General features: G+C 42.5%; 1 protein-coding gene across 12 annotated transcripts in view; it reads right to left on the bottom strand.

Moving 5' to 3' along the window:
- The window catches only part of FHIP1A (FHF complex subunit HOOK interacting protein 1A), a 282,286-nt gene extending 262,745 nt beyond the window's left edge, over window positions 1–19,541 (bottom strand). For 7 of the 12 annotated variants that reach the window (XM_060147755.1, XM_060147757.1, XM_060147754.1 and 4 more), the window contains exon 1: window positions 19,161–19,537. The gene's annotated coding sequence lies outside the window, so the exon portion shown is untranslated. Of the gene's footprint in view, window positions 1–14,090; window positions 14,109–19,160 lie in introns of those variants that run through there. The other 5 variants (XM_060147764.1, XM_060147765.1, XM_060147763.1 and 2 more) reach the window with 4 other exon arrangements.
- Window positions 19,542–20,043: the final 502 nt, after the last annotated feature.

Here is a 20,043-nt window from a genome sequence, read left to right as displayed (position 1 = left end):
AGTGGTGACCTGAATGAAGCTGTGACAAATGTCCTGCTTGAAGATAATCTTCAATAGCGGCAGTTATTGGTTCAGTACCACCAAAAGCGTTCCCAGAGATTAAAAGGCACAGGCGTAGCTGTGCTATTTTATTTTATTTTTTAAATTTATTTATTTATTTTTGGCTGCATTGGGTCTTCATTGCTGCACGCAGGCTTTCTCATAGTTGTGGTGAGCAGGGGCTACTCTTTCTTATGGTGCGCAGGCTTCTCATTGTGGTGGCTTCTCTTGTTAACGGAGCACAGGCTCTAGGCGCGCGGGCTTCAGTAGTTGTGGCATGCGGGCTTCAGTAGTTGTGGCTCACGGGCTCTAGAGCACAGGCTCAGTGGCTGTGGCGAACGGGCTTAGTTGTTCCGCGGCATGTGGGATCTTCCCGGCCCAGGGCTTGAACCCATGTCCCCTGCATTGGTAGGCAGATTCTTAACCACTGTGCCACCAGGGAAGCCCAGATGTGTTATTTTAAATTCAGTTATTCCCACTTAAAATCCATGCTGATTTAAGGTGTTGGAGAGAGGGAGTAGGCAAAGCAACTTACTTCCAAAATCAGGAGGTAAAGGAGCAATACCTACCACAAAAGAGGTTAAGTGACAGTGGCTACAAAAAAAATCAACAAAAATATTGAATAAATAATCTTGAATAGCAGAACTTGGCAAGAATTCCTGATACTTTTCAGTGTAAGAATGTGGTCCCAGTTCTGTGATCTTTCACACTAACAGGGACTTTTCCTAAACACAGAACTCAACATCTAAGGAATTTAAAACACTTGATAATAGTTAATTCAATTCCCTATTACATTCCTTCCTGGTTAAAAAAAAAAAAAAACACAAATTTTGCAAAATGTATTTTGCCCATGGAGGATGGGAAGCACCAAGATGAAATGAATGACTTGAGAGTAAAATGCATCCCTCTGCCTCATGGCCAGAAGCAAAAGTGAGACATCCTATGGCATGAAGAGCGACTTCATCAAAGATTTTCACAGAAACAGCAGAGTCCACACATCCACAGGAGTATGAGCCCCTTCAAAGACTACACACTCGTTACAAAAATGTCCGCCAATGCTCAAGACATCTTAGGAACAAATCTTTTAAGGCTGCCTTCACGTATATAACATTCTTTTGAAATCTTCAACTGTGACAAATTTGGGTCTTTGAAAGTGGAATTTGATATCTGTAAGTTGGAAATACATTGAGAAAATAAAGGGAATCATCAGGCTGGATTTTATTTTTAATCAAAAGAACAAGTGCTTTCCTTATGCGGCTTGTAAACTAATACTTCCAAAGACAATTCTTTAAAACTATTCCAAACTCCCTTTCTAAGAGCAGCAGCTATGGAATAAGCAGGCAGCCTCCCCAGATGACCTCTTTGAAGGGCACCTTTTGCTTTTTAGGATGTCTTTGGTATTGGCATTGCACGTGCACTTAATTAGGTACCAGCTAAATCTGATTCCACTTTTCCACATTATTCATTCATTCAACAAATATTTATGGTGCACCTAATACGTGCCAAGTACTGTGTTAAATCCTAGCAAGATGATGGTGAGCAGGCCCACTACCTGTCCTCGTGAAGACGATTTACATAAGCACACAAATTATAACCCATAAGTCAGTCCAGTGGGAAAAAAAGACATATGGTGATGCAAAAACCTATTAAGAAATGATTAAAGAAGACAATGAGGTGATACAAACAAACTTTATTTAACACTTTATGAAGCGGACAACCTCCTTGCGGAGAACTGCAAAATGGGGTGGACAGCTGGAAGCCTTCATAGGATAAAGAATAAAAAACAAGGAAGAGAGGGACTTCCTTGGTGGTCCAGTGGCTAGGACTCCAAGGTCCCAACGTAGGGGAACTGGGTTCAATCCCTGGTCAGGGAACTAGATCCCACATGCCGCAACTGATCCCGCACGCTGCACTAAGACCCAATGCAGCATGCATAAATTAATTAATTAATAGAACAAGGAAAAGAAAAATAGAAAACATCGGTGATCAACTAGGGCCGCACAGTCACCCTTGTCTGGAGTGAGAAGGCCCAGAGCTGGCTTGGCCCTTGCAGAATGGCTGACTAGCTATGCTCACTGCGTTCCTGGTCAAGCAGAGCGGTTTCAGGGACACCAGAATCATCTAAGTGTCAGTTTGCTGAGGTGGCACCTGGGCAGAAGCGGCTGCATCTGGGGCCTAGAAAGTTATTTCAACAAGCATATAATAGTGAGATCCAGCTAGTGTGAAGAGGCTTCCCTGAGGAGATGTATTAGTTTGAGCTGAAGATAAATAGGAGTTAGCTAATAAAAGCAAAGGGGACTATGTGGGGAGAGGTATGGAGACAGTGGGGGTGGAGGAGAATGATGTTCCAAGTATTGTGAACAGCATGTGCAAAGGCTCTGTGGCTTTTTAAAAGACTGTGGGTACATTAAGAAGTGAAAGAGGGACTTCCCTGGCAGTCCAGTGGTTAAGACTTCGTGCTCCCAATGCAGGAGGCATGGGTTCAATTCCTGGTCAGGGAGCTAGGATCCCACATGCTGCATCATGTAGCCAAAAAGAAAAAGAAATGAAAGACGGGACTTCCCTGGTGGCACAGTGGTTAAGAATCTCCTGACAATGCAGGGGACACAGGTTCGAGCTCTGGTCCGAGAATATCCCACATGCTACGGAGCAATTAATCCCGTGTGCCACAACTACTGAGCCTGCACTCTAGAACCCGCAAGCCACAACTACTGAGCCCGTGAGCCACAACTACTGAAGCCTGTGTGCCACAATTACTGAAGCCCATGCCTAGAGCCCATGCTCCACAACAAGAGAAGCCACTGCAATGAGAAGCCTGCACACCACAACGAAGAGTAGCCCCCGCTCGCCGCAACTAGAGAGAGCCTGCACACAGCAACAAAGACCCAACGCAACCAAAAATAAATAAATAAATTTATTTTTTTTTAAAAAAATCTATTGTAAAAATCTAGAAGAGAGGGTGGAGCTATCACAGATGAGAGAAATGAATGGATCTGAGACACTAAGGATGTAAAAGCACTAAAGGTTTGGATGGTTTTCTATATTTGTTATTTACTCAAAGAAAATGCTTTGGTTTTGCCTAAGAATTCCTTATTTGTTAATTATTTGCAAACAAAAAAACGTCATGCAAATGTCAGAGTTCTTTTTCAGAGTTCTGCATCAATTTTATCTTCTTTTAGATAAAGAAGAAAAAGTAACAAAGAGAAAAACAAAACTTAGTAAGTATCTCATTTTATGTAAAACTGTGTGTTCCTGAAAAACTGAGCTACACCTGGGTAATAAAAGAACCTATATCTTATTACTGAGTAAATATTTCTTCCTTGCACAAAAACACACTAAAAAATGCAGAACAGATTATCCTGATACTATATCAAGTGAAATGTAAACCATTATCTCAATTATTTCCATACATCATTTCTCCTTTATTATAAGGTACATAAATCAGGTGATTTTACAACTCTAAAAGGAGGGAATGGCTGAGAGATTTAATAATCATCATCAAGTTTTATAGTAAACCATTTAGTAAGCAACTAGAATGCCCAAGAGACTTGCAAGGATTTAAAACTATTCTTCCACCAATGACTTCACCCACATGGAAAAGTCATTTTTATACCTATATTACTATGATATGCACTTGTAGTCCACACCCTCCAAAAGATACAGCTCTCCAGTAGGCCTGGGTTACCATGTCATAGCAATGTAGTAAGAAGTTCAAAAGGTAGTCAGCCTTGTAAACGCTATGAATACACATATACCACAAAAAGTTGAATTTTGTACTGAATTGGCCACATGTTCTTGTGTCTGATGTATACAGGCCAATTTGTACCACACTCAGAACAAACATAAAGGAGGAAACTGGGTTTCAGCAGTCTCATATCAACAACAAATGTACCAGCTAAATTCTAATTCCATGAGCTAAGAAAAGTCTAATTTTGAGACTGTGCAACTAGAGTCTATACCACCCCTTCAAAATGCAGGTTTTAACTTGGAAAGAAACAAATTCAGTATGAAAACCATTGAGGAAAGAAAACCACGGCATGTTAATAAACTGACTTCTAAAGGATAAATGCATATTTAAACATGCTGCTTTTGGCGATTTAAGTCACAACCCAGGCATTACTTGATAGGAGACTCTGCATATGAATTTCTGTTTTCTTTCCTTTAAAAAAATCATTAAGCGGGCTTCCCTGGTGGCGCAGTGGTTGAGAGTCCGCCTGCCGATGCAGGAGACACGGGTTCGTGCCCCGGTCCGGGAAGATCCCACATGCCGCGGAGCGGCTGGGCCCGTGAGCCATGGCCGCTGAGCCTGCACGTCCGGAGCCTGTGCTCCGCAACGGGAGAGGCCACAACAGTGAGAGGCCCAAGTACCGCAAAAAAAAAAAAAAAAAAATCATTAAGCAACTAAAGTATATGTGAAGTAACTTGAATTGCCTAAAACACTGTCTTGACAGTCATCATCCTCTGTAACACATACATTTAAGCCTGAATTGGGCATATAGTGGTATTTTAAGAAATAAAAATTCTGGGGACTTCCCCGGTGGCGCAGTGGTTAAGAATCCACCTGCCAATGCAGGCGACACCGGTTCGAGCCCTGGTCCGGGAAGGTCCCACATGCCGCGAAGCAACTAAGCCTGTGCACCACAACTACTGAGCCTGCACTCTAGAGCCCACAATCCACAACTACTGAAGTCTGTGTGCCTAGAGCCCGGGCTCTGCAGCAAGAGAAGCCACCACACGAGAAACCCGTGCACCGCAATGAAGAGTAGCCCCCGCTCGCCACAACTAGAGAAAGCCCGTGCGCAGCAACGAAGACCCAACGTGGCCAAAAATAAATAAATAATATTTTTTAAAAAAACAAAAACAAACAAAACCACACACACACAGTTGAAAGATGGGCCCTATAGTAAAGATGTTGACCCTTTCATGATTTCATCTGCTTGACAAAGATGTCATGATGTCACTTGGCACGTGAGGTTCCTAAGTGGACCATGCCCCTTCACACACTCACCAGTATTTCAGTGAGGAACAGCAAAAGGGGTACTTATCTAAGTCTCAGGTCTTACAATTTCTGAATTCCAAGTGAAGGGATAGTCATTCACCCTTTACTTTTCTTGAGAAGCACCAAGAAGTACGTCTGCAAAGGCAGCAAAAGCTTGAAGGATTAACAAGGATGTCAGATGTCTCATATCTAATTTTTATGAACAGAAAAAAATGGAGGTTTGTATTTATCAGGGCTTAATATGGTATGTTCCAGAATCTGAGAGGACCTGATTACTGAGGCATTTTGGTTTACCTTTTCTGGTTTTCACTTTTTATTATGGAAATTTTCAGTACATACAAAGTTGAGAGAGTAGTATGATGAACTGCCATCACTCGGCTCAAGAATTAACAATGTATAGCTGTTTATAATCTCCCATTCCCACTCCTTTCCTCTGCTGGACTGTTTTAACGCAAACTTCATATATCGTATCTGAAATAAGCAGAAAAAGTGCTCTGCAAAAACGTATCACTTCCTAATCCCCAGAAGCTGTGACTATTACTTTACATGGCAAAAAACTGTGACTGTAACTTTGGATCTTAAGGAGGAGTTTATCTTGGATTATCCAAGTAAGCCCTAAATGCAATCACATGAATCTTTATAGGAGACAGGCAGAGGGAGATGAGACACAGACATACCAAGAGGAGAAGGCCATGAGACGGTGCAGAGAGATGCAGCCACAAGCCAAGGACAGCTTCCAAACCTGGAAGAGGTAAGAATTCTCCCCTAGCATCTCAGAGGGAGCATGGGCCTGCCTACACCTTGATTTTAGACTTCTAGCCTCCAGAACTAAGAGAGAATAAAGTTCTGTTGTTTAATCCACCCAGTCTGTGTTAATTTGTTACTGCAGTCATAGGAAACTAATACAATATCACGTAATCTGGAAAACATTTCAGTATGTATCTTTAAGAAATAGACTCTTTTTTAATAATAATATAATTATCATTCCCTTTTTTTAAGAGTCCTTTAATTTGTCTAATATCCAGAGTTTAAATTTCCCAAATTGTCTCATAATTTTATATTTATAATTTATAACTTTATGTTGATTTAGCCAAACCAAGATCCAAACATGGTTATGTCTCTTAAGTCTCAATGCCACTTTTTAAAAAATAATAAATAAAAACACTTATCTGACACTGACTTTGAGAGAAAAAATAATAGTTCCTCTTCCTTGTTTTTCTTGCCACTTATTTCCTGAACAAACTGAATAACTTGTCCTACAGAAATTTCTGCATTCTGGATTTGGCTGGTCACATCTCCATGGTACTTTTTGACAAGGTCCTCTTTTTCCTATGCTTCTTATAAACTAGTAGTCAGATCTAAAGTCTTGATCAGAATCACATTCAGCTTTTTGGCAAGAAACTTCAGAGATGGTTCTATATATTCCCTATTGCATCAAATTAGGGGGCACGTATTCACTTCTTTCTCTTTTTGTAATGTTAAGATTGATCAGTGGGTCCTGGGGTTATCAGCCTGATCCATCAATTATAAAGTTCCCAATCAGCCTTTGACCTAATAGTTTTCACAGTCACACGTGACCATTCCCTAGATCTGTTATTTCATTAGGGGTAATGAAATGATACTATTTTCTTTATATCATTCCTTTTGCATTTACTAGCTGGAATTCTTCTAAAAATAAGATTTTTGTTCAAACAATCTATTTGGTTACTCTAAAATACAGGGGTTTTGTTTGTTTTTTTTTAAACAGGAAAAGTAAGATAAATGCTTGACAACATCTAATTTTTAAGGTAGTGCCAGGACGGACATCCGCCTCTTGACTACAAAGACTACCTTGTCTGTACTCAATGAAGGTAACTTCTCCAGTGTACGCAACTTAGTCCTCAAGTTACCAATTCAAATACTCAGCCTACAATATGAAACCTGTTTTTTTTTGAGATTTATTTGTGCTTTTATTTGCCAGTATAATTTAATTACAATGGCCTGAAAACTTTTCTGATCTAAAAAGTACATTTTACATCACAGTCCAACAAACACACACACAAATGTAATATGCATACATAGATGAAAGTGAAACAAAAGAATATGAAACCTATTTTTAAAGAATAAAAGCCAGGATCCAACATGTCTATGTCAATTTGATGTCGATTCTTAGGATTTATGCCCATCAGATCAGTCCAAACTCCTCAACCAACCCCTTCAAACCACTCACCCTGAGTCTACCTGATCCTGTTTCACTAATACAACCCATCTTCTCACTCTGGACTCTGTGCCTTTGGTTCAGTGCTCTGCACACCTGCCTCTAACCCTGCAACCAGCTCAAGCTGTCCTCTTCCCCCTCAAAAGTAAACACGTGGGGCTTCCCTGGTGGCGCAGTGGTTGAGAGTCCGCCTGCCGATGCAGGGGACGCGGATTCGTGCCCCGGTTCCGGGAAGATCCCACAGGCCGCGGAGCGGCTGGGCCCGTGAACCATGGCCGCTGAGCCTGCGCGTCGGAGCCTGTGCTCCGCAACGGGAGAGGCCACAACAGTGAGAGGCCGTGTACCGCAAAAAAAAAAAAAAAAGTAAACACGCCTCCTGCTCCTCCATCCAACACCCTCCTTTCTTTTATGAATGGCACAATCCTTCTTTCAGGAGACTGTGCTTTCTCTGCGTCCTAACTATGGATATGTATTTCTAGATGGGGCTGCCAATTACCAAATAATTTGGGCCCCTGGCCACAGGGAAAAGGGTGTCACCCAAGCGAAGTCGACCAGAGGCATTCCTGGGATTCTGAGATGTAGACTAAAAGAAAGTCAGGCCCTCTTTCTGGGTGATCCTTGCCTTTCTGGCAGTCATGCCCCCAGCCACGTGGAGGAAACTGACTCAGAGAGAAGTAGGGATAAGACACAGAGAGTCTTGGTGGTATACGAGTTTTCAGTTTTGGTTTCCAAGACCGCCTTCACTTCTCCCATACCTTTGACCATATGAACCAATAAATTCCCTTTCTGTACAGTTTAAATTTCTAAAATTTACAACCAAAGGAATCCTAATATGACCCCCACCATGACTCTTGAAGCCTATGACCACCATGACCTCTACCTTCCTGGTTTCTTGCACTTACTTTCTATACAAATAACATTTCATCACATGCTGTCCTGATTTTTTTGTGTGTCAAATACATAACTGTCACTATCTTTTGTGGCCTTGCAGACATATATCTTACATACCTTTTGAAAGACCCCCAAACAATCCCTAGAATAGTGCTAACAGAGCTTCAGTAACAAATAACAATTACCATGTATTGAATATTACTTCCACGGTAAGCACTTCACATGAGTTATCCTATTTAACCCTCACGGAAACCTCCTGGGTTGGGCGTTATTATTTCCACTTAGAGACAAAGAAGCTGAGGTTCATCATAGGAAAGTAACCGGTGCAAAGACACACATTTACTAAATAGTAAAGCAGGGATTTGAACCAGATTTGCATCCAAATTGCATCCTCTTCCCACCTCACCGGTGTTGCCTCCAACAATGATAGAAACTTGCTAATTAATTTACCAGAGACTGTAATTGATCAAAGACCTCCATTTAACCCCTGATTTTCCACTAACCTCAAAGTGCAGGTCCCTTCATCATTAAGAATAACATTAATATATGAATGTATAAATAAATACGCTATATGAAAATAAGTATCTTGAAAAAGTTATAATACAGTTTCTCCAAAATTGCTTCTGGCAGCCTGAAGATGAAATCCTGGCATTTCTCTTAAAGTAACAGGCAAAAGGAATGAATATTTATTTAAGACCACTCTGCCAGAACAAGATGTATACAACTCCCCTGGCAGTGATATTTCAAAACAGCAAAAGGAGATTTGTGAGCACCTGTCAATGTGTAACATGCCTTCAGCTCTGCAACTGCTCACAGGAATATTCCTATGTCATCATTAGACACTCATGTTATTGAGCACTCCCATGGCTCGGAGGCAAGAACAGAAGCCCTTCAGGAAGAAAATGGCTCCGTCTTCTTAGCTCAGCAACGACAGGGGCCAGGAGGACAGGAACAGCAATTTACTGGTAGAGAACCTAAAAGCCACCGGCTCTCATCTCTACATGATCTGCATCCTTCAGGCCAACGTTTTCAATTCCATGCTTGTGTCTCCAATTCCTGCTGGACACATCAACATGGAACTCCCGCTATCAAATTAACTTTGGGGCAATAATAGTTTTTCAGCATCTAGCCAAGTACTTTCCATTGAAAAGTGTCCCATAAACTTGTTGGTGGTTGTCTGTTTCTCTTTTTTCCTTTCTCATTTTTACCACTTTACTTGAGGGCCTTATACCATATACACATTCTTCTGGGAAATATAATGATTGTTCCTAGAAGGCCAGAAGCTGCTATCAAAGAGGCATGCTCCTTATTTATAATTTGGCAACAGCACAGCCAAGGGGAGGGTATGCCTAGCACTCACTGAAGAATGGCTGCATCCCCTGATGGGACGAGACTTTGCTAACTTGCATACTCTGGTCAAAGACAGGCCCTAAAGAATTCATTGCCATCACAGACTCAAAAATACTTCAGATGAGATCGTATATGTGATAGTGCTTTGTGACTCTAAATTACCCCTGCTAGTGATGTGGCTGTTACAAAGGCAAAGACCTGGGGAATAGGTAGGCGTATGGTTTGAAAGAACTAACTAGGTCCGAATAGAAGGAGGAAAAAAGAAAGAGAGAGCCCAGAGGATTTAACAGAAAGCCTAGACAACAAAGGGGATGTGGTGGTGGAAAGTTTCAAGTTAGCAAACGCCCACTCAGTTCAACAAACACTTACTGGATGGCAGGCACTGGTCTACGTCTTGGGACACAGAGCCAAAGACAGTCAAAACTAATTCAGCCAAGATCCCTGCCCTTCGTGGAGCTTTATGTTCTTATTCGGGGAGACAGCTGATAAACAATACACATAATAAATAAGTAAATTGTAGTATGTTAGAAGATAAGTGCAGGAGAGCAGGGGAAGGGGGATGGAAAGTGCAGAGGGTTTGCAATACTCTCAGATTAAAAGGCATGCCAAAGAGCATAATGAGTCAGATTTCCAATGATGTTCCTCAAAAACTACATTCAAGGGACTTCCCTGGTGACGCAGTGGTTAAGAATCTGCCTGCCAATCCAGGGGACATGGGTTTGATCCCTGGTCCAGGAAGATCCCACATGCCATGGAGCAACTAAGCCCGGGCACCACAACTACTGAGCCTGTGCTTTAGAGCCCGCAAGCCACAACAACTGAGCCCTCGAGCCACAACTACTGAAACCTGTGCGCCTAGAGCCCATGCTCCGCAACAAGAGAAGCCACCGCACTGAGAAGCCAGCACACCACAACGAAGAGTGGCCCCCGCTCACCGCAACTAGAGAAAGCCCACACGCAGCAATGAAGACCCAACGCAACCAAAGATAAATAAATAACTTTTTTTAAAAAACTACATTCAATTGCAGGAGAAATGAGGAAAATCAAACAGAGCTTGAATGAAACGTGCATAAAAGTTGACAAATCCAAATTGCCTAGGAACATACAGCTCATTTTCCATATTTCGTCTTCTTCACCCTTGTTCAAAATTATTGACACCAACAGGCTACATAACATATTTACAGAGGAAGATATGAAACAACTTAGCCAGAGGCAGAGCAAAGGAAATTATAAGAGACAAGGGCAAAGCAGATGAGAGCAAAAACAGGTGCAAAGCAGTACCTCAGGAAAGGGCTAATTCAACAGGACTTTAAATATGACAATTTTTTCTTAGGAATAGTTGGCTCTAGGTCGAGGATGATATATAAGTTTCATTTCTAGTAACAACCCCAAACAGCTGGCAAAGTCCTTCTGGATCCCTGCATTGATAAAGAGTTCTGGGTCCTGTGGGCAATGAACTAGACATTTCTTCCAAGAGGTCAGGATGGGGGACTGCGCACACATGCCCTACACTTGCCTTTCCTTCCTTGGTAGAGCTTAGCGCTTTAAAAAAAAAAAAAAAAAAAGCAGTAAACACTCACTGGTCATGTACAATGTGAAGCAAAACCAAGAACAGTGGAGGATTTGGAGTGTAGAGCTTGATCCAAGTCCTAATGGAGTTTATAATATAATTTGGAAGAAGAATAATTACACAAAAGATAACACTAGAAAGCATCAAATGACTAAATTCCTAAAATTTCAGTACGGAGATTCAGATGCCAGGAAATTGCTACAGGAAAAGATAGCCAAGAAAGGCTTAAAGGAGGACACAGGCTCTGAACTGGGCTTTGAAGAATTCACATCACTGAAATAACTGGAAAGAGGAAGGACTGGTCCCAGCAAGATGGCAAGTAAGGAATAGGCAGGTGTGCTCAGGAATGAGGAACAGATCAGCACGGCAGCCAGAGCAGAGGATCTAAACAGGGCACCAGATCATAGATGCCTTGAGTATTAGTCAGGGATCTCCAGAGACAAGAGAACCAACAGGAGACGTATATATAAAGGAGATGTGTGTGTGTATATATAGAGACAGATAGAAAGGTTTATTATAAGGAATTGGCTCATGCAATTATGAAGGCTGAGAAGTCCCAAGGTCTGCACTCGGCAAGCCAGAGAAGTAGGACAGCTGATAATATAGTTCAAGTCCAAGTTTGAGGCCAAAGGCACAGAAGATGGATGCCCTAGCTCAAAAACAGGCAGAGTGAGCAAATTCTCCCTTACTCAGCCTTTCTGTTCAATTCAGGTCTTCAATGGATTGAATGACGCCCACCGACAATGGAAAGGCCATCTGCTTTACTCAGTCTACCAATTCCAGTGTTAATATCATCCAGAAACACCCTCACAGACACACCCACAATAATGTTTAACCAAATCTCTGGGCACCCTGTAGCCCAGTCACGTTGGTACCTAAATTTAACCATCACAGCTTGAACTGAGTCATTATCCAGTAGGCAACAAGGACCGTGATCAGAGACATGAGCAAAGCTATACTTTATAAAATCAAACTGACTGTGGCATGAAAATGGATTACAGAAAGAAAAACTGGAAGCAAAAACAAGGTAAAAAAATATTATAATTGCCCATGTGATAATAAGAGGCAGACCATCAACGACAAACACATACAGGATTCTATTCAAGATGAGGTACTCTGCTAGGTGATTAAGATGAGGTACTCTGCTAGGTGATTAAGATGAGCTACTCGTGTCACTCTACAGTTTAATTTGATGTCAGGATCGAAATGGAGACCTATGCAGCAGGACTGGAGAAGCAAGCCTAGGATTCCAAAGGTCAGCAATGAGGATGCGGATTTAGGGATTACCCATATAGGGAAGGGAGCCGAGTTGACAGTTTGCTTCTGGCGTGCCCATCCTGACAGAAGCCCACAGGACAGCAGGTTGAATCAGTCAGTCTTGAGTCAGGAAGCCTCATCAGACCAACTCGTTTTTGTGATTCACTGGGGAGGAATGACCACTCCTAGGTGGCAAACTAATCCTAAAACAGGATCAAGAGGTGGGATTACTTTAGAGGAAAAAAAGGCAGGAGGCAACACAACCAGACTGCAACACCTAAACACAACTTACAAGCTGATTCATCAAGAGCAACTGCAGGGTCCACTTTCCAAATCAGACACACAAAGTCTTCAACAGGAACCCAGTGGAGAAGAACAAGGAGGAAATTGAGAGAAGGTCAAACTTCATCAAGCTGATAAGAGATTAGCATTAACCATTAAGTTTCTAACACAACTCAGGTAAATAGCAGGTTATCTGGTATTTCCTGAAGCAAATCAAGGTCAATGGAAGTCCTACTGTCACATTTTTCATAAGCATTTAAATTACTGCATCTTGCTTAAAATAAGCCAAAGTGAAAAATAAATAAATAAATAAAAATAAGCCAAAGTGTAAACAGTCTGCAATATACACAAACAGGAGAGATTTTAAATATTCAACTTACCAAAAAATGTTAGAGAACAGGCAGTAACCAAGACTAATACATAAGGTATGTTGCATCTTCCCACGAAAAAAAAATCAAAAGAACTATATACAAACGATGAAGTTTCCCTTGTATTCTAAGAAATTCTTTTTTTATGAATTTTTCATACAAAAAATATCAAGAAACATTTTTCCTAATACAATAAATATGGGCAGCAGCATCTTCATTTTGAGGATGCACAAAGTTTCATGCTAAATGACCTACTGACGATCTTTTTTTTGGCTGCGCCATGCTGCATGCAGGATCTTAGTTCCCTGACCAGGGACTGAACCCGTGCCCCCTGCAGTGGAAGTGCAGAGTCCTAACCACTCAACCACCAGGGAAGTCCTGATGATCATATTTTTACAGTATAGCTTATATCACTTATGCATAAATACACACATGTATATATATGTCATATATATATACACATAAGGTGTGTATATGTTTATATTGTACAGATATTTATATTTGTTAAGATACTTTTATACTCATTCTGATACATTACAAAGAAAATCATGAATGAACTCCAAGTACAAGTTCCATGAACACACACAAAGCAGAAGATACTCATCTTGAGGAATGCAACATAATCTAATTGAATGCTTATGAACAAAGCCTGGACTCGATGAAAATATTAATCGACTCTCTAAGATGGTCAATAAAAACTTTGCCACAGGAATTTCTGAAATGTTCCTCCTTCAATGAGCCTGGGTCATGAAATTTAGCCGAAGTATCATATTTCACATTTGCTACACACAGATGAGTGAAATCAGTTCCTGGGACTTTCTATAGGCCTAAAGATCTTAAAATTGACCCATGACCAATATTTCAACAGAGGTAAATTTTCATACAAGAAGAGGAGCTAAAATACACTCACTCTGCATTCTGCAAAACCTGGTGGATTCTCTGAACTCCTTAATAGCATGTCCTAGAATAATGTTCTTAAAAAAAATTTTTTTTTAACTATGCTCCATAAAAAATAATTAGCAGCTCATCCGACAACTGCAGAGTATTTTTATAGCTGTTATCGATTACTATGTTCTCTTGGGGAAAACATTAAAACCAAAAAGAACCTGACATGTGAAGAAATGAGGTAAGCCTTACCTAAAAGCTCAGCGCCTTCTGTTACTACGACCTTTTGTTTCACAGTCAGGTCCTGTAATAATAATTTCTATCTTCAGTCCAATACATTCAAAAAAGAAAGCTATTAATATAAAATGTAGGGACACTATTAGAGGAAGTGTAAATTAGAGGAATTTAGCATTTTCATACCTCTGACTCTTTCACAAACCTTTCCTACACAAGTGTACAAAGATAGACTTTAAAGGATGTTCTCTAAAGCACTAGTCTTACTATAGAAAAATGGGAAATAACCCAAATTTCCAACAACAGGAAACTGTTAAAATAACCTGTCATGCAATACTATACAGTATGATCTGTATGTATGGTCATGGGAACATTTTCAACACCAATTAAGTTAAAAATAAAAACGAAGCTGAAAGTTGTTTTATATTACCCCACTTGTTATTAACAATCACAATAATAAATATATTTTAATACAGGGAAATTTTGGGGAAGTTTCTCTAGAATACAAGATCACAGTGCACTTTATCTTTCAACATTACATATTTCTGTGATGTTTGAATGTTGAATAATATGTATTGTGTGTATAATCAGAAAAAATAAAGTTTTATTTTAAGTTAGTGATATAATTGGAGGGGAAGTAGGAAAAAATTTTATGTATAAAGAAAAGGGAAGGGGCTTCCCTGGTGGCACAGTGGTTGAGAGTCCGCCTGCCGATGCAGGGGACACGGGTTCGTGCCCCAGTCCGGGAAGATCCCACATGCCGCGGAGCGGCTGGGCCCATGAGCCATGGCCGCTGAGCCTGCGCGTCCGGAGCCTGTGCTCCGCAACGGGAGAGGCCACAACAGTGAGAGGCCCCCATACCGCAAAAAAAAAAAAAAAGAAAAGGGAAATCTTAGGGTGTTAAAAACTTTTCTATTTTAGCTCTTCAATATTCTCTACAATATTCTCTACAATATTATCTGCCTCTACCTCTCTTTTGGAAGACAGCTGTTTCCTTATTCTCAGAATTTCAAAACTGAACAACATACATAGACATTGGAAGGGCCCCTTACCATCTCCCGTTAGTAATAGCTTATAGGGATAAAAGTTTAGGCCAAACTCCAGTATTTATCAAATTCAACACTGTCAGTTCCTGAACAGTTGCAAACAAACTGCAAAGGTGTCTCTAAGTTATTTCAGAATTAACCAAAAAAAAAGAAGAAAAAGGATTCTGCAGACTCTGAAACTATTTGAAGCATTTTCATGATGGAAATACGAGGAATTAGAGATAGCTACCTACTTTTGAATCCACAGCCCTGTAACCTATTCAAACATTGTAAAAACTAGATGGAAAGGACAAGAGAACAGTGCCTGGAAAGGTAACTGAGGAATCACAAGCATGGGGGAAATTTCCACCTGCCTGGGGAAGGGTGTGAACCTGTGCCGGGAGAGGGGTGTCTCCACAGTCATGTGACCTTGGCAAAACAATTAAACTCCTCTACCACAATTTCCTCACCTGCAAAATCAAAGGACGGAGAATAAACAATCTCTGTGGTCCCTTTCGGCTCTAAAATTCTGAAAACAAAGCTTTACTCTTTCCTTGCCAAAGGATATCTTAAATATATATATATATATATATATACACACATATACATACACATATATATATATACACACACATGTACATAGCATAAAATGTAAGGTATAAGGTTATAAGGTACACGGCCAAAAACAGCAGACGCCTGCCTGGCTCCTCCCCAACCTTGAGTTCCACTCTCCAAAAGAAGCCCCTTCAATTCTTTTAGATGTTTCTTCTAGTAATTACTTCCATATTTGTAAATCACACATTTAGATTACTATTTTCTGATTTTTCTCAATTTTAGACCCTACCAAAAGTTCCTTATGGCAACTATTGGGACATTTATCACCCGTCCCACCCACCTCCTGGGGTGCAGCTACACTGTTGAGATGCAAAGAATATAAAGATTATACGCATGTACACACATGTATAAGAACGTGTTTCTATATAGTCCTGTCCCCAGTGAGCACTCATGTTGATCAATGAGAAATAAGGTCCCATTCTAAACACTGCACATCTAAACACTGCACAAAATGTAGCAGAGAAAAAATTAAAAGCCTGGCCTCGAAATCAGAAAAGTCCTGCATTCAGGCCTGAGTCCACCACATACAGGAACAAAGTATGCACCTGAAAATTCCTTATTTTCTCTGAATCTCATCTATTTTCCTCCTGTGTAAGCTGAATATAACACACCAACTACAAAATGGTTAAAGCACAAAGCACAAATACGGTATACCTGTGAAAGCACTTTGTTACTCATAAAGCACTATAAAAATGTTACTTTCCGTTACTGTCTTCACTAAGAGATCCCTATAAATGAAGTACCTGAAGTTACTGGTCACTGTTCTCCTATGTAGGCTAAAAACTAAGAGTCAGAAGTCACTGAGAATAAGAGTGAAATAGATGTAAATCATGTTCCAAGGCCAGAATCTGAGGGTCCAGCTCTTCAAAGGGTCTATGTATTGCCCTATGAGACAAATGCACACAGAACAAAGATTGAGCATCTCAGCAGGGATCAGAGAAAGCAATTGTTTTATATTTGCAGAGAGAGAGAGCTTCCTTACCAAATTTTCTTTATAAAAGTAATACAAGGGGACTTCCCTGGTGGTCCAGTAGTTTAGAATCCACCTTCCAACGCAGGGGACCCGGGTTTGAGATCCCACATGCTGCGGAGCAACTAAGCCCATGCACCACAACTACTGAGCCCACGCGCTCTAGAGCCCATGCGCCACAACTAGAGAGAAGCCCGCGTGCCACAATGAAAAATCTCACATGCTGCAACCAAGACCTGATGCCGCCAAATAAGTAAATATTTTTTAAATAAATAAAAATAAAATACAAGAACATAATTTCAAAAGTCACTCCTCAGGCTTCTTCTAATATGTACCTCTATATTTCAAAATAATTTGTACATCTGCTTTTTGATTTGCAGACATAATCTATTGGCTTCCTATTACAACAGAAAGAACTTTGCAGAGAAAGTGTTTTGGACCAAATTTGGGAAGTTATCATGAAGAACTGTCCAGCAATGCATTACCGACACTACAGTAAAACAGTCCTCTCATTTCTGGTCTTCAGAGGCCTACATTGAAAGTGATACAACCATAGTGTCTCTATTTAGAGGCAAGTAGGAAGCTAGCTGGGCAGATAGATCTAGATTATGAGACCACTCTAAATCTCTCTCTGAATCTAGTTCAGTGATACTCAGTTTCTCTTGTCTTTTCCACATGCCCCACACAGTTTAATCCTGTTCCTAAAGCTACAGGTCAAATGACAAATGGGACCCCAAACGTAACTTATTTCAAGACAAGCATGGAAACAATTCTATGAGCTATGCGGAAAGGGGTTAACTGGAACTAAAAGAAACCAGCCTTTAATTATCTGAAAAGTTATCTAAAGCCAACAAATATGCTGCACTAAAAAGTAAATTTATGGACTGAATCTCCTGCTCCATTTCTGCCCAGAGAAGACCACTAAACTTCTCCAGATGTGGTCTTGGGCTGTGGCACGCTACATTTGGGCAGTTTCAGGGAAAACATCCTGTCTAGTGCCAGGTGTGCAAGTGAACTTGAGGTCAGGCAGGTGACCGTGCTGACCAGGCATGGTACATTAAGGAGAGGAAATCTTTTCTCTCGCTAATCAACAGGATAAAGGTGATTAAGCAGGAATTATTTTTTCAATGACCTACATAATTTCATCAGGGCTGCTGCAGCTATTAGCAGAGAGCAGCTGACTTTCTAATGAGATGAATTTGATAGCAGGGCCCTGCCAGAGAAGGCAGGGAGTGGGCCCAATCTACAGGGAAGCAACAAATGGTGCGCACTGTTTACTACTCCTCCCCAGGGCTGTCTCTCCTCTGTTTTGGGCTCCTTCCTTCCACGGGGAATACTCCCCACTCTGGGATGCCTAAGGCTGCAGCACCTGCTGAATGGTGGAAGCCGGGTCTATTTTTTTTTTTAATTTTTATTTTATATTGGAGTATAGTTGATTTACAATGTTAGTTTCAGGTGTGCAGCAGTGTGATTCAGTTATACAAATACATATATCCATTCTTTTTCAGATTCTTTTCCCATTTCGGTTATTACAGAATATTGAGTAGAGTTCCCTGTGCTATACAGTCCTTGTTGAATATCTGTTTTACAGATAGCAGTGTGTATTAGTCCAGCTCTGTCCCACCCACTTGGATCCACCCATTCTTAATAAACCCGAATAAATTAGGAGTCTGGGATTAACATAAACCGGGTCTATTAAGAATGGATGGATCCAAGTGGGTGGGACAGATCTGGGCTAATTCATCAGAACTGCCCACGTGACTCCCAAAGTCCCAAGCAAACAAGGCTACCGCTGCCACCAACACCTCTCTCTGGCTGGACTTGAGATAGGAGAGCAGTTAGTTCCACTCCCTACCAGAAGTGGAATTAACAAGGGACCTTTGTTAAGGTCGGAGCAGGACACACACACGCACGCACGCACACACATACCATCATCATCATCAATAACAACCACGACTTGAACGCAGTTTCATTAGAGAATTTGACGAAACTGAGCAAGAGCCACCCAACAAGTGAGTCCTAACACCAGGAAAGCGCTGCAATCCTCAGAGTGGCACCGCCTCTGCCTCTTGTGTGAAAGCGAGGAGGTCGGGAGAGGAAAACTGAGCCCCAGATCTCTTCGCCTTCGCCTGTTCCTCCGGTAGGATCCGGCTCTCCGGCCCCAAGAACCAAAAAAAGGGTGGAGAGCCCAGGTGCCATCCTCCTCCGTCAAAACAAGCTGGCTCTTTCTCCCCCGGGATCAGTCACCGAGTCACGCCCGGTCCAGCAGCTCTGGGAGCCCCCTCCTCCCCGCCGTGCCTCGGCCCGACACAGCAATCTTGTTTGGGATAGTCCCAGCGGGGGCCCCCCCTCACAATTCCTGCTCCTCCCGCCAAGTCGGAGAACGCAGGCAAGGGATACTTCTGCTCTCCGCCTTCCCATAACCCCTAAAATAAAATAAGCCCTCAAGCGCAAATCTCAGATCCGCACGCCACGTACCTGTCAGCGGCCGCGGCTCCTCCTCCCGGCCCGGTGCGGGACTCGCCAGGACTGTCCGGGGACAGTCCAGAAAGTTTGTGCCACCACCGCGCTGGGCACCGCGAGGAAGGGGGAGCGGGCTCCTCGCCGGGACCGGGACAGTCCGCTCTGCGCCCCGGCCGGCGGCCGCTCTCACGCCTCGGCCCGGGTCCTCCCCACCCAGCTCCAAGTCTACAGCGGCGCCGCGGGAAGAAAGTACGAGGTGGCAGAAGGTCGGAGCGCAACTTTCCGACGGTGCGTCAGCCGGTGGCGGAGCCGCGCCGCTCCTGGGCTCCCCCGCCCCCCAACCCGCGCCCTCGGGGGAGCGCGGGCGGGGCCCGAGCCGAGGCGGGGCCCGACCTGCCTGGCCGGCCCAGGGGAGCTCGCGTCCGGCCCCGCCCCTGCCCTCGCCGCTAGCCTCGCCCCTCCCCCCGGAGGGGCGGCCGTCAGGTGCGCGGGGGTCGGGCTCAGCTGCGAGGCCGCCCCGGCGCCCGTTGCCAAGGTGAAGGAGGCGGAGCCTCTGAGGGAAATTTTCCACCGAAACTTAAACCCCGCGGAATGGAGGACACCTCGCCCCTGGGGACTCGCCTGTCGCTGGAACTACACTCCTTCACGAACACACACACACACACACACACACACACACACACACACACACACACACACACACACACACACACACACACACACACACACACACACACACACACACACACACACACACACACACACACCACGTTTACGGTCCTGCCAAAAGGCTCATTTCTTGAGTTCTGCTGAGTGGAGAAAGTCAGACATCTCCACGCGGCACGCACCCTGCGAGTATAGGTGTACGTGTCACAATTCACTGGTAATTTTCCCCCTG

The sequence above is a fragment of the Lagenorhynchus albirostris genome, chromosome 4 (assembly GCF_949774975.1).
Source record: "Lagenorhynchus albirostris chromosome 4, mLagAlb1.1, whole genome shotgun sequence".
NCBI classification, from domain to species: Eukaryota; Metazoa; Chordata; class Mammalia; order Artiodactyla; family Delphinidae; genus Lagenorhynchus; species Lagenorhynchus albirostris.
The sequence above is the reverse complement of the archived record's forward strand: the minus strand, read 5'-3'. Positions and strand labels throughout refer to the sequence as shown.